Source organism: Sturnira hondurensis, unplaced genomic scaffold (assembly GCF_014824575.4).
Source record: "Sturnira hondurensis isolate 20B ecotype Veracruz unplaced genomic scaffold, ASM1482457v3 Scaffold0014384, whole genome shotgun sequence".
Taxonomy (NCBI): domain Eukaryota; kingdom Metazoa; phylum Chordata; class Mammalia; order Chiroptera; family Phyllostomidae; genus Sturnira; species Sturnira hondurensis.
The window spans coordinates 40,380,709-40,396,919 of NW_028087015.1; positions in this window are offsets into that span (position 1 = coordinate 40,380,709).

The following is a 16,211-nucleotide window of genomic DNA, read 5'->3' on the forward strand; positions in this document are numbered from 1 at the left end:
AAGAGAAAGGGAAGGAGACTGGGCTCTGAACAGGAATTCAACTTCCTTTTCATCGTTTTCTAAGGCCAGCCTGAGAATTGGCCCCAATATCCAAACACTTATAAAGAGATTTGATTTTATTCATCCTAACCCATGAATGTCTTCTCTATCTGCTAGTGTAGGTCTCCAAATACCAGAAAGTTGGGTGCTGGAGCAGAAGGCAGCTAATTCCAGCCGTCACTCCTGCAGCCTGCCTGCGTCATCTGCCACTGGACAGGTGCTGTATCTATCACTCTTCTCTTTATCCCCCCATTCCACTTCATCTCCATATCCGAAAACAACCTTGAAGATGTCACTAACCTGCTAAAAGGCATTCAATGTTTACATTTGGTCAACTGAGTGACTCCTTAGCTATGTCCCACTGCTTCATTGAACCCTCTTTCCTGAGAGAAGATACGGATTTCCATCCACTGCAAGGAGATGCTCAGTGCCTCCTCATTGGCTGGGCATTCTCAGCCCTACCAATGCACGGTGTGACCATATGACTTTCTTTGACCAATGAAATGTGAGCAGACACGATATACATCTTTTCTCTGGCAAACACATCAAAAGCCACGTCTGTTTTTTTGCTAATTTTTTCCCTTGGGAAACCATGTTTTCCAAATGGATGTAGCTCCTTCAGCTGGAGTCAGAGAATAGGGTGAGAAGACACATGAAATGGAGCCATAGCAGCGGATCCACAGTCACCACCATGTAACACAAATGAGCAACAGGCATCTGCTGCTGTGAGCCACTGAAATTTGGGGTTTTCTTGGAACGGCAGCAAAATTGACTAGTATAAACCCCCTCCACACTTGAGCCCCAACTTACATTTCCGTTACAGCTGCACGTGGCAGCCCACACCCTGGGCACTCTAGAAGCATCTCTATTCCCAGTCGCTGCGCTCTGCATGTATTATTCTCCAAGCTCAGATTGCTTGTCCCCAATCTTCGGCAAACCTCACACTCCAAATTCTCCCAGTTAGCTCAAAATCCATGCTGCATACGAAATCTTTGTGAAGGTCTTGGTTTGAAATGATGTTCCCTTCTTTGGAATTCTATGTTCATGCTTGTGTCAATTTATGTATTTGTTAATAATAAAAAAGTGCTATTTATTGAGCACCTGCTGGATACCAGGTGCCGGTTTTTTACCACCTGTGTTGGTTTGTATATACCAAACCAACGGGATAAAACAAAAAAGGTTAAATATGGGTGAAAACCCTGCGAAGGATGAAGGGGAGGAGACAGCAGAAAGCAGAAGGAGCCTTCATACCACACCACCAGTCTGACACCTGCTGAAGGAGGGGAGGAAGGATTTGGTAGGAAGAGGGTCAAGCTGAGAGCAATTCCCAGAATGTTCCCCCAAGCCAGTGGGAGTCTTCAAGCTAAAGTCATCTTTTGCAAGGGGGTCCCTTATCTCATTAGAATGACCTGCATTGGTCCCTCCACCATGCTTGGTTGCTGGCTGGAAGCAGCCCTGTGGCAATAGATGAAGGTAGATCTTAAATGACAGGAGCTGAGGCTGAGTGTGTTCCTGCAGCGTGAAATCTGAGCAGCTCTTTCTCAAGGCCACCACATCTGCACTGTTAGCTTGTTAAATGTTCCCAAACATTCTATGAGGTCAGGACCATCATCATTCCTGCTTTCAAGTAAGGAAACTAAGGCCTAGAGAGATTAAGCGACTTTGTTACCACCACTCAGGCAGTAATGGGACAGAGGCTGACCTTGTCCTCTAAACCATCATGTGACTTTAACCACTGACATTTAGTAAGCATGCGAATGAATAAATGCACCTTGGTGTTGCCCACGAGGAGGTGAAAATCCGAGATGACAATGATCAACGTCACTGTTTTTATTGGATCCGAAAAAGCACAATCCTCCCTCCAGTTTTCACAACACACAAGCTCTTCCCCATCTATGGGTCAAGAAATAGAACTGTATGTTTTTTTCCCAGGGGATTACTCTGTACTGTTCTGATAAAATATTCAGAAATGTTTTATGAATAAAACAGCTCATTAGAAGCACTTCCTGAAGCCCCGGGGAAACGTGGCTGTCATGTGCTTCTTCCCGTAATTCCTGAGCATCATTCCAGGACCATTTCCCACTGCACCTACTAGATGTGCTGTTACATTTTGCCTATCCTTTTGGTGTTGTAAATCTCTATCTGTTTTTCCTAAGAGATCAATCTTTTTCTTCCTTGGTCTGGGACTATATTTCCCGTTAGCAAGAAGTCGTGAAGGATCTTGCTGAAAGAAGCCAATGAGGACCAATGTAGATAGACAGCCAATGTTTTGAAAGGCGACAAAGGATTCCCCCCTCACTTCCAAAACACATAAAGAAACCAGAAGGATTTTCAGGGTTACGGTGCATGAATCCTTGCCTCTTATTTCCCTATAAGCCAAAGGCCCTTTTCTTCCTTTTATGGGTCCCCTTTACAAAAATCAAGTGGGTTTATGTAGAGTCTGGCATGCAGTGAGACTGAAAGACCCGCCAGGCTGAGTGCTACCTGCAAGGAAAGCTCCGAAGGACCCCAAACAGGCACCTGTGTAGCTAACCTTCCAAACGTCCCATGGTTTCTTCCGCTGACCACTGTTTCCCCAACCATGGCATACGGCGTTTCACTTCTTAGGTCGGGGTCAAGACCTGCTCCAGACCCCACAGTGGGGCTGGAACCAACTATCCTGTAAGCACTTTTAACTGGTGCAATAAACAAACCTGGTTAAAGAGTGTATAATTAAAAGGCATTTCCCCCTCATTTCCACGTTCGAAGTAAATTATCGGAAAAGTTTCCTCCCCCTGAGGAAGAAAACAAGCAGGCACAACCGTGACACTGCTGGTCATTTGTATTTTACAAAAAGACACCCCCACGCTCCCTGCTCCCCATGGGGTGGAGGGTAGCACTCAGTGCAGCTTTCTCTCTCTGAAGCTTTCTCCTAAATCTCTGTCTTAATTTCCTGTTCACGGAACCTTTTAATCCTTGAAGTTGGTGGGAGGCCCAAAGTCATGTAACTGGTGCTGAGACATTTCTTTTGAAATGCACCTGTTGATTGTGGGCCTCTCCACTCACGTGATTTCTGACATTGTTCGTAGGGCCTTTCCCTTGGATCTGCCGCTTAATACGGTGCATCATCTCCTTCCAGCGTCCTCTGCCCCTTTTAGAATCTTCTGCACAAATGTCCATGTACTTACCCACCCACTCTACCAACTTCCTAAGATGCGTTACTTTCCTGGGGCTCAGCCTTCCTTCACCCTCCTCATCCCCTTTTGGCTTCTAACATGGCCCAGCCCTTCCCCCCTCCCCCCCTCCCCCCCTCTCCCCACCCCTCCCCACCCCTTTGTTGTACTTGAGATCTGAGCTTCCATCCTTGGAGCCTGCACTTCGCTGAGCAAGCTGCGGTGACTCCCGTGGACGGGACGTGTTCCCATGGTGTTCTTCCGCAAGACCATTGAAAGCGACACCTTCACTCAGTACTGTTCTCGGCCTGTGGGTGGTCTGTTTTTCATCTTCTTGTTTTTACTTTTTAGCAAAACCCCTTTTACGACTAAATATTTCAGTCCATCTGCTAGTCCGTGTTTCAAACAAATGCATAAATACATAAGTGGGGGTAAAGCCGGAGCGGGGTCCCAGAGGCCACCCATCTGGCTCCTTCCACAGCCCCGTGGCGCTGATGAGGAAGCCTGGGGTTTTGAGAAGTGCCCTTGGAAAATCTCTGCTTTAAAACAAAAAGCGACTTTTAAAACAAGAGCAAAGCCTGGAGGGCTGATTTCAGGAAAGGACGTATGTCCCATGGTTTTCAGCAGCCACGCCGTAGGCGCTGCTGCTTCCTCTGTGTGACAACTGGTGACTGTTCGTGGCCACCGCCCTGACCCCCCGCTTACTTCTGAGGCAACCCACTTCTAAATGCCACCTCTTGGCGAGCCCTCAGTGTGCCTTGGAATCTGGTTTATTTATTTCTTTAAAGCTCAAGCTTCTAAAATGGAATCCCTATGAGGCAGCTCATAAAGGCTTCTTTTCTTTAAAAACAAGAAAACAGCTCTAAAAACTTTATTCTGTGGATTACGGTGTTTATGACTTTTTAATACCATCCCTTCTATCCCAAAACCTGGAACCACTGAGACTCTAACAGAGTAAATATGCTCTTGGCCTTTCGAACCTTGACTGCCAGCTACTAGGTTATTGTTCTGAGTTTCAAAACAAGAGCCGAAAGGTCCCTTTACCTTTTCCGCACTGATTTTTGCCTATAAATGTACTAGCCCCCTGTGAAAATAACACCACCTGGCCAATGCAGGGAGATGGACGCTACTCTTTTACCCGCCCACCCTGCGTCTGGTGGGTGTTCGAAGATTCTCAGACATGTTCAGATTTCCTGGTCAGGCACTCGGGAGAACTGGCAAGGTGGCTCTGCCCCCTTTTAGGTGAGCAGAAAATTCACAATGAGTACAGAGAGAAAGATTCAGAAGTGACACTAGAGAAAGAGAACACTGCTGACCCTTGAACAATGTGAGGGTTACGGGTGCTGACTCTCCATGTAATGAAAAATCTGCATGTAACTTTTGATTCCCTCAAAACTTAGCTACCAATAGCCTACTGGAGAGATTTACTGCAACATAAATGGTCGATTAACATAATTTTGTATGTTTGAGGCATTATATACTATATTATTATAACAAGGTAAGCTAGAGAAAACAGTAAGAAAATCATAAGGAAGAGAAAATACATTTCTAGTATTTATTGAAAAAAATCCACATAACACAATTCGTGTTGTACAAAGGTCAACCATAGTCTCTTTTCTCCTTCATCATCGTTTCCCGGTGGCCTGGTGAGAGCTTGTGTTTGCGATACAGGACTCTAAGGACCCCTCTGCGATGGATCAAATAGGCTAGTCTATCCCAATGGGCCACACACTAAGCAGGATTAGTCTGGAAGTCCTGGACCCACAACAACTGTGGACTGATGACTTTGTATTAGCTGCACATTATCCCAGGGAGGAACTAGACCCATAGCTGCGTGGGCAACTGAGGGGGAGGCTTGCTGGGGAACCTGGTGTGCCTGCCTGAGAGCCTGAAGGCCTGGGGCTGCTGAGCAGGCTCAGCAAAGCGGGGGCTCTGAGAACTCTCCCACAGCGATGACAGAGGTCAGTGCGAGCTGCGGAAGATGCTCTCAGGAGGAAGCTGCCCTGATTAACCTCCTTCGGGCACCTGAAATGGCATGAACCCTCTGTTCTCAGTGGAGAAAATGATTTAAAACAATGATTACCTTTAGAAAGAAACTGTTTTTTTTTTAGTTAAGATTTACTTCAAAAGAATGCTGTACTGAAGGACTTATGTCTAATGATTAACCTCCAGTGATGAATACCCCAAAACCAGAAAGGGAGGCTCGTCACCTCTGGCTCGACGAGGACATCAGCCTACCTCCTCGTGGCCACTCCCAAGACCACTCTGGCCTTTTCCCCTCTCTTGCTGCTAGTAGAGGGGATTTGGTGTGATTTGGTGCACAAGTGTGCACTATCTTACACAGTGAATGACGGTTTATATGTTCTGTCCTGACTCCCACTATACATTTCCTAGAGGCAGGGCAGTGACTGAGAACACGTGTTCCCCACTTCCATCCCACGCAAGGTTTGCTGGCTTAGCGCTGAGCCCAGGACAGGTCCTCCGAACATCTCGGTGTGTTGATTAGTAATTGGCAGGTCCCGGCGATTGTCAAATGCACTGACGGGCCTGACGACTAAGCCTGGGTCTGCTTCTCCTTACTGTCATTATTGACCACGGGAGCAAATGAATGCAGAGGACACTCAGACATTTGGGAAGTCGTCAGTTATATTGCATTCCTGGCAAAGAAGTATCAGCTGTTTAAAATGCTTAAATCTAACTCATATACTAAATGACCATTTTTCCCCTTCCTTGTCAATGAGAAAAATACCTTTCTGTGCCTATAGCCTTCTCACTGCGATAGAACGTAGATGTCAACACAGACATTGGAGCAGCCACACCCCACCTCGGCCATTTATGGGTTGTGATATTGGGAAATTATTTAAACTCTCTCTCTCTCTTTCTCATCTTCAGACAGCCTCCATAAAAACTTTTGCAGGATAAACTGTTAGCTTGAAAGTTAAATCTCACCTCCACATTGTTCTGGAGACTAACCACTGATACAGTTTAAAAGACATCCATAGATACGCACACATACCTAGACAGAGAATGATAGGTAGGTAGATGGTAGATAATTTTAATGACTCTCTTAAGAGGTTAGATTATGCTAAAGAGGGACCCACCCACAATCCAAATTAGACGTGCAGTTTGGGTCATATTCTTGGGCTAGAACATTCGTGTTTGTAAAAATCAGAGAAGCACAGAAAATGGGGCAAAGAGGGGTCCTGGGAGTGAGAAAAGAGAGCAGGACAGTCAGACAGAGCAGAGCGTCAGTGGAGGCGGATGACCCCAGCCCTGGCAGGTGGAGTGGACCAGAAGGAACTGTGAAGACAAAACAGTGTCTGAAAGTGTTTAACTTGTTTGCAGTGGGTATGTGGTCATTGTTCTCCCTGGGCAGCAGCATCTTTATCTCTGGCAGCTTTTCTGGGACAGTTCTTTCCTTTGGAAATGCTGGTTGGAAAATTAGCCTCACTTCCTTCACCTCCAACCGGGTACACCTCATGGGGTTAGAGTAAGCATCCAGGGAGCTAATGCTTACGAAATAGTGGCATACAATAAGCAATTATTTTCTAAAAGCTATTTTAACACACCATGAGTTGATTTAATTGTGGCTTCACAACTGATATGATTTTGTAATTGCTATCGACTAGAATTGCTTTTGCATCAAAATACAGTGAAATGTCTGAGTACAGGCTTCGGAGTCAGACAACCCAGGGTTCAGATTCTAGCTCCACCCTTTTCTGTGAATTCAGGCAAATGGCTTCTCTTTTCTTGTTTGTAAAATGGGGGTTATACCTATGCAACAGTGCCATGCAAAAAAGTAGAGAAGGCTGATCCTAATCAGACAACTCTCTAAAGCCACATTACTCTGGGTTCCTGAAGGAAAAAGACTACGTGCACAAATGGGGTTATTTGAAGAGAGTTTAAGAAAGGGACAGTCTACTCAATTACAGGTAGGCTGTAACAGCGAGGCCGCACAATTAGTACTGTGTCCTTAGGCTGCACCAGATGGCCCCTCTCCCCTCCCCACCCCACCCCTCTAGCACTGGGAGGGATGAGCGAGAGGGTGAGGACCGGAATCCAGAATGATAGCTTTGCTATCCTCTCTTATCTTGATAAGAGAGGATAAGAGAGCCACCTGACTCCATTCCTTCTGACCAGTATCTTTAGGCACAGATCAGTGGTGAGGGCGGGAGAGTAGATATGAAGAGGCATGGGAATTATTCAGCATAGAACTGAAGCAAAATGCCAGGTATAGCATCACTCAATCGATGATTGCATATATTAAACAGAATGTGATATATGTATGTATGATCTGTAATCTATAGCTTTTTCTTCTGTATCCTAAGAAATCAAAAGATTGCCTGGTTTTACATACCTAGTGGAATCAATGTAATTAAAATCTTGGTTCTCTCCAATTCACCAGGGTTCAGTAGAGTCCCTTCACACGTACCCTATCATCAGAAAAAAAAATTAGCAGTGTCTCCAGATCCCCTGCTGAACTGTCTCCTTTGTGAAAAGAATGTAACTATGCTACATGATGAAGAACTCCAGTGGCTGTGACAAAGTACCCTGGCCTGCTGACTTTCCAACCATGCTACCTGAACCAAAGTACTAACCCTCCTTGAACCTCATGTATTGAAACGGTCTTCTGCACATTGATGGATCCTGACACTCAGTCTCTCACCACTCACTCTTCTCAATTCTAGAGTAATCTCATCTAGTCTCACGGATTTAGGTTTCATTTTTAAACAGGTGACACCAAGCCCAGACTCCACCCTGAACACCACCTTAGTGTATCTACCTGACTACTTATCATCTCCATTTGGATGTTACAAGGCATCTTAGCCTTAAGTTGTCTCAAACTTTCTCTGGATTCTCCCTTCTCTGCCTGCCACCTGCCCTTCTCGCTCCCCCCCAGCGAGACCATGCTCCTACCCTGGCATTTCATCTCATCTAATGGGCCTTCATCTTCCTAGATGCTTAGGTTTACACCTCACATTCTGCCCTGACTCCTCTCTTTCTCTCATACCTCACGTACTATATCCACCAACCAGTCCCGTCGGGTGTCTTCAAAACACACCTGTACTTCTCACCACCTCGGCAGCTGTCGCCCTGGTCTGAACCACCATCACCTCGTAGCTGGAATAATTTGAATTAATGGCCCCTAATTGGCCTTCCTACTTCTGTGGTTCTCTCCTCTCACATTCCATCATCATATTCTACACATGGATAAGATAAGTAGATATAAGTCATATCATAGCACTTCTCTGCTCAAACCCCTATATTGCTTTTCAACTTACTCCAAGTCCAAGTCTTGCCAATGTCCTGTGAAGCCCCGAAGAAGACACAATCTGTCTCCTCATGTCCACTCTCAATAACCTGATTTCATCTCTTATTTTCCTACCCCTTAATTACTCTGTGTAAGCCACATTGGATTTCCTTGCTTGCTGTTCCATGAATATAGTAAGTATTATTCCATCACAGGCAGTTTGTTTGCATTCGCTGGGTCCATCCGGTTCTGCTCAAAGACCCTGCTAAGGGAGGCCATCCCTGACCATGCACATGAAATAACACACTGGCCTCACTGTTGATTCACTGTTCATTCACCTTTCCTATTTAATCTCTCTCCGTAGTATTATGGCCATATTCTACTCTTTGTATTTTTACTCCTTTCTTTGTGCTTAATCTCCTTCCTCTAGAATATAAGCTCCAAGAAATCAGGGACTGTGTCTGCTGCACTCACTGCTATATTCCCACAGCAAAGACAATGAATGAACCAGCTTGTCACTTCCAGCTGTGAGGATAGTTAACAGTTGATGGTCCACTGAGATAAAAGTCCTGAAGGGATCTTTTCAATATAAAATATACATGATCTGGGACACCTTAAATACTTATTTCAGGTTCTATTGCTAATAAAATTGTTGATAAATAATGTGATGTCAGATTATTGGTATTATTATTGGTATTATTTTGGTATTAAATGAAATGCATGCTCATATTTAAATATAATTTTTCACATGCAAGTTTTAGGAGACAGATGTTAAAACCACAAAGATCTCAATGCAATTAAATCACATTTGTGATCCAGAACACAGAGAAGTCTTAATAGATGTTCATTCTCTTCCTGCCATCCTGTTGGAGTGAGAGGAGGTTCTATTCTTCCTGGGTGTGGGGATGGACCACGCATTAAAAAAGAAAAAGCCTGTTGCTTCCTTTACACATCTTCCCATTCCATTCAGCCAAAGCCGTGCGGGCAAAACCAGGAATGCTGCCATGAGGCTGTGTGGGTGGTTCCTGCAGGTTTTCCACACTGCCTCCATTTCTCCTGCTGAATAATTCCAAGTGTGTGTAGTCAGGAGACAGACTATCTTCCAACAGCGCGGGGCAGGGCTTCCCACACTGTACTGCAAAGCAATGCAAGCATCTGTGAGATACTAACTGTAGTTTCTCAAAGGACATATTTCACAGTCAAGAAACTTGGAGACCGGGTTAAATAAGACTAAATAGATTCCAAATTACAAATCTCCTTGCCTTCTATATAATAACCTGTGTTGTGAGTCTTCTGCAGCAAAGGTAAACATGTAAGGCCTTCCAAACTTTACATCCCCTCAAGTTTGACTGAAGGCACTTTGGAATACCCGGCATAATTTAAAAGGTTTGATTTAATTTTCACAGACTTCTCAAAGTTGGCAGGCGGGATACCATCATCCCCATTTTATAGGTAAGACGAGTGAAGCTCTCAGCATGATGGCTGCCATTCTGCACAGGTTGTGGAAGGGCGGAGGAGAGGCTGCTACACAAAGTACCACAAACTGGGGTGTTGAAACAACAGGTCACTTATCTGTCCCTGTTCTGGAGGCCTGGACAGGAGAGCTGTCTCACTTCTCTTCCCTTTCTTTGCCTTCCTCTCAGGACAGTGTTAAAGGTGAACCAACCACATGCTGGATTGAGCAAGGCACCAGATTACACGTTAACAAAGCGAATGTGCACTCTGACCTTTAACACTTGACTGACGGTTGAAGCGGGCAGTTCCATCTCATCTATCAGCATCTGTGAAACGAGTTTTAGGCACTTACTTTTAGAGAACATAACTCGCTCATTTTAGTGGAACAGGACGGACAGCCAAGGTCAATGAAGCTTGGCAAAGACATTTTCCAGCCCGTCACGGAGGTGGGCGGGGGATGACTGTTTTTTCTCGTAGCATTTCACAAATAACCTCTGAGTGTAATTTTAAATCAAAACCTCAAACAATAAACTATTGACAGAAGAACTATTTCTTTTTAGCACAATTCTTTTCCCCTGACTTTTTTTTTTCTTTTTGAAATAAACATTTCATTTTGCTAATGCTGTGAGTGTGGCTGGAAAGTTACTCATTCCCTCCCCCACCTGTAGAAACAACTTCTTAAGTGAGGTTGTTTTGACCCACCTCTTTCAACTGATTAGGCCTTTCCCAATCTGAAAAGCAAACAAAATTCAGGCATGGACCTGTCAGAGCCGACCCTCGGAATCCTTGCTTACTTTTCTCAGGCAGGCGAAATGGGTCAGGTGCCCCATCTAGAGGTAGGGCTTGGAATTGTCTGGAAAGTTGATCTCACATGAATTCTGGGAGCCGAAGGCATTTACTGCAGTTCAAATTTAAACCCAATGCCGTGATAAGGAGAGTAGAGATAAGAGACAGTTAAAAGATAAAGTTTCTATTCTTAAAGAATTTATGATGTATGGGTAAAAAGGAAAACTCCTTAATAATCGTAATGGAAATCTAACAGTTTCCCAAAGAGGCTGAGAAGATACTAGACTCAGAATAGACGCTTGACCCCTTTTTCCTCCCAAGGTCCCCACTGGGACTTTGAGGAGTTGGTTTGCTTAACTACGGGGTGAGAGAGGGGGAGGGGAACGGCAGCCAGCTGCAGAGGCGGGATGGGGTGTGGTGCCCCCTGCAAAGTAGAGGTCCCATGCTCCTGGAGACAGTGGGGGAGCAGCTGGGACAGGGGCTGGGAAGACCAAAGAAGAAAGTCACACCTTTGGAGGACCCCGGGGCAAAATCCAATAACACTGCAGGTGCTTGAGGAGGTCAGCCAGCTGCCTAGGCCTGTCACCTCAGTGACCCTCAGAAGGGCTGTCCCAGTCCACAGCTGTCCAGCAGAGGCCTCACTGCATGAGCCAAACTGTCCCCCTCAGGTGCTAACCTTCTTTGTCTCTGGGAGAAGCCCGGGAACCTGGCGACTTCTCTTCCTGCCCACTGATTCCACCATCACTGTTGGTCAGCCTGTTGCCACCACCTTCCCGAGATAGTGAAGTATAGTTTCTCTTTCTGTCTGCTAACTTGTAACTGCCAATTAGTAGAGCTGCCAGTTTTAAGAAATCTCCCTAATAATATGCCGAACAGCCGGTGCCTCTTTGAGCTCAGTGATCACATCGAAGACAATGCGCTCTCCACAGATATTTTATGTAGAATAGTGTACTTTTTAAAAAGCACAAACATACAAGTATATTGTAGCCAAACATATTAAAAGACTAAAGCCAAGTATGCCAGTGTTTATGAGACGATGCTGGAAGCTTATGGAGGGCATGCTCTCTGTAAGGGATGCACGTTCCTAGGTGGCACTTGAGATGGGGGGTCCAGGGCTCTTGCATCTGGTCCTGGCTGCTCTTGCCGGCTGCCATCTCTGCTCCAAACTCGTGGCAGCCTCTTTCCCTCCCTTTCCCAGCCCAGCAGGCTCCCGGGGCCTGCTGCGGGCAGGCTATTTGCATCTGCAGTTGCCTCCTGTACTCTCAGGCTAAATTTCAGCATCTTGCAAAAATTCTCCTACTCAGTGTAAAGTTCTTTATGACCTTTAAATGTATGATCCTGTTCCATAGCTCATCCTTCCTGTTGTTTTGATTTTCTTTGCAACCTCTCTTTTTAAAAAAAAATACTTTATTGATTATGCTATTACAGTTGTCCCATTTTTTCTCCTTTTTGTTCCCTTCCACCCTGCACTCCCCCTCCCGCCCTTAATCTGCTCCCTTTTAGTTCATGTCCATGGGTTGTACATATAAGTTCTTTGGCTTCTCAATTTCCCATACTACTCTTAACCTTCCCCTCTCTATTTTGTACCTACTATTTATGTTTTTTATTTTCTGTACCTTTTCCCCCATTCTACCCCTCCCTCTCCCCACTGATAGCCCTCTATGTGATCTCCATTTGTGTGATTATGTTCCTGTTCTAGTTGTTTGCTTAAGGTTTGTTTTTTTTTTTAGGTTCAGTTGTTTTTGTCATTTTACTGTTCATAATTTTTGATCTTCTTCTTTTCCTTAGAGAAGTTCCTTTAACATTTCATATAATAAAGGTTTGGTGATGATGAACTCCCTTAACTTGACCTTACCTGGGAAGCACTTTATCTGTCCTTCCATTCTTAATGAAAGCTTTGCTGGATAGAGCAATCTTGCATGTAGGTCTTTGCCTTTCATGACTTTGAATACTTATTTCCAGCCCCTTCTTGCCTGCAAGGTTTCTTTTGAGAAATCAGCTGATAGTAGAATGGGAACTCCTTTGTAGGTAACTGTCTCCTTTTCTCTCGCTGCTTTTAAGATTCTCTCCTCATCTTTCACCTTGGGTAATATAACTGTGATGTGCCTTGGTGTGTGCTTCCTTGGGTCCAACTTCTTTGGGACTCTCCGAGCTTCCTAGACTTCCTGGAAGTCTATTTCCTTTGCCAGATTAGGGATATTCTCCTTCAATATGTTTTCAAATAAGTTTTTAATTTCTTGATCTTCTCCTTCTCCTCTGGCACCCCTATGATTCAGATATTGGAACATTTAAAGTTGTCCCATAGGTTCCTAAGCCTCTCCTCATATTTATGAACTCTTGTTTCTTCACCCTGGTCTGGTTGAATGTGTATTTCTTCCTTCCAGTTCAAACCATTGATCTGAGTCCCAGTTTCCCTCCTGTTACAGCTGGTTCTCTGTACATTTTCCTTCATCTCACTTTTCATAGCCTTCATGTTTTCTTCTATTATTGTGACCAAATGGTTGATTTGAGCATCCTTTGAGCATCATTTCTGTGAGCATCCTGATTACCAGTGTTTTGAACTGTGCATCTGATAGGTTGGCTATCTCTTCATTGCTTAGCTGTATTTTTCTGGAATTTTGATGTGTTCTTTCATTTGAGCCCTTTTTTTTTCATCTTGGCATACCTGTTATGTAATAAGGGGTGCAGTAGTTAGGGGTTATGTACTTAGGTACTTGCCAGGGAGGGACAATACATGTTGCTGTGTTCTGGCACTGTAGTGGGGGAGGGGCCTGGGAGGGAATAATGCCACATGCTTGGCCCTTGGCCGGCTTTCAGGTACTTCCTCTGCTACAAGCAAAATGGGCTCTTCTGGTGCTGATTCCTGGGTGGGTGGATTTATATACATTCTAGGACCCTGTGGGTCTCTCCAATGAACTCTCTTGTGAAACTGTTTCTTCTGTCACCTCAACACCCACAGGTTCTTTCAATCAGGTTTTGAGGCTTTACTTCCTCTCACTGGAACTCTGGGTTGTATGGTCTGTCTCACACCCCCCCCCCCAAGTTGTTCCTCCTGGTTTATTCACACGCAAATGTGGGACCACCTGGTCCATCAGCTGCCACCTTGCCTGGTCCTCTAGCTGCTGCCTTGCTGCATGTCCTCTCCACTTTGGCTAACCATCTCTGCTCCTCCTCCTGGTCTGGATGGATGTTTCTTCTTTAATTCCTTGGTTGTCGGACTTCCATATAGTTGGATTTTCTGGCAGTTTGGGTTGTTTTTTGTTTTGAAATTTCTTGTTGTCCTTTTGGTTGTGCAAGGAGGCGCTGTGTATCTACCTACGCCTCCATCTTGGTTGGAAGTCTCTCCTCTCTTTGCAACCTTTCTTGAATCTGAATCTTTTCTTGTACATAGGACCTCATTTACAAGTTGTTTTCTTGTCTCCTTTCCAAGTCTCAGCTCCCTGTCCTTTTTAACTCACTTTTCCCCTTCTGTTCCTTGATTACTTTGTCCAATTCTTCCCCTGGACTTCCTCTTTTTCACAGTTCTATGCCACATATTCATGAAATGTCTTTTGTTTTCTTCCCACCTCTTCTCTTTTTTTGGCTTCCTTTTTAATTCAGCTTCTTCCTGTAACAGTTGAAGGACCCTCTGCATGAGCCTGGCATTCAACTCCTCCACTATTCCGTATTCCAGCTAAGTGTGTTCTGCCTTCTCTACTGTGAGATTAAAAATCTCAACAAACTGAAAGTGNAATTCTTCCCCTGGACTTCCTCTTTTTCACAGTTCTATGCCACATATTCATGAAATGTCTTTTGTTTTCTTCCCACCTCTTCTCTTTTTTTGGCTTCCTTTTTAATTCAGCCTCTTCCTGTAACAGTTGAAGGACCCTCTGCATGAGCCTGGCATTCAACTCCTCCACTATTCTGTATTCCAGCTAAGTGTGTTCTGCCTTCTCTACTGTGAGATTAAAAATCTCAACAAACTGAAAGTGGAATAGATGATTATCAAATTGGTAAAAGTTTATCTACAAAAATCCTGTAGACAGGATACTTCATAGACAATGGCTCAATACTTTCCACCAAGATCAAGAAAAAGGCAAGCTGCTAACTGATTGAATAGGGTAAGAAAATAAAATGAAAGCCATGTGGGCTGGAAGGAAAGAAACCGTGTTTGTAGACATGACCATGTACATAGAAAATCCTGAAGAATCTGCAAAAAGCTACCAAAACTAAGTTTTTCTTTTTTCAGCAATGTCACAGGTTACAAAGTCAATATGCAAAATTTGTTTTAATTCTATATATTAGCAGTAAACAATTTAAATAGAAATAAGAAAAGTACAGTTCGCTAACTCACTACAGCATTAAAAAAGTGATACGTACTAGGGGACAAATTTAACATAGAAAAATGTACCAGCCGTGGACAACAAATCTACATAATGTTGCTGAGAAAAAACATTAAATAAATCTGCAATGTGTAGAAACATCATTTAATGAATCAGAAGACTGAATATTGTTGTCCTAAATTCTCCCCAAATTATTTATTTCTCTATAAAAATTTCACAGATAGAAAAAAATGATAAATTGGACTTCATCAAAATAAAAGCTTTGCTCTTCAAAAGAAACTATTAAGACAATGAAAAGCTAAGATTGGAAGGAAACTTGCAAAACACATCTGGTAAAGGGCTTGTACCCTACAATTCAATAGTAAGAAGATAAATCACATAATAAGCAAAACACATATGGATAGCAAGGAGGATATATGAATATCAAATATGCAGGTTAAAAATGTTTAATGTCGTTAGAGTAACTAAAATCAATGAAATTGAATATGTCAAGTATTTGCAAGGTTATAGGATAATTGAAACCCATCCTTGTTAATTGAAAATAAAATTCTATAACCACTTGGTAATTCTCTTGTGTTGAAACATCTGCCTACCATCCAACCTAGCAACTCTCTAGGTATTTGGCCGAGGGAGGTAAAAACGTGTATCTGCACAGAGTTGTGTGTGAATTTACACGGAGCTTTATTTACAGCAGCCAAAAGTTAGGAACAATCCAACTCTCCAGGAGTTACTCATAGGCAATAAAAAAGAAGAAAGTATTGTTATACAAAACAATGCAAATGGATCTTAAAATCCTTACACTAAGAAACAGAAGCCACACACAGAAAACAACACGTGGTATGATTTCATTCATATAAAATTCTGGGAAAGGAAAGCTGTAGGGAAATACAGTAGATCAGTGGTTGCTAAGGCTTGGGGTTCCCCGGGGCCTGGGGAGGGAACGGGGATATAGGACAGGGGCACAGAACACATTAGGGTGATGGAAATTTTGTTGATCTCAATTGTGGGCGTGATTATTAACTCATCACATTTTAATATTGATGAGTTTCACCTCTATGCGTTAAAATCTCACTTATTTTAAATTAGCTGAAAAGTGTGTCACTCAGTAATATTTGCTGTAAATCAACCACAGGTGGGATTCACTGCTGACTGCTGGGAGTATTGTCTAGCAGTATTCTTGTCTGCAACAATCTGCGTGATATTAGC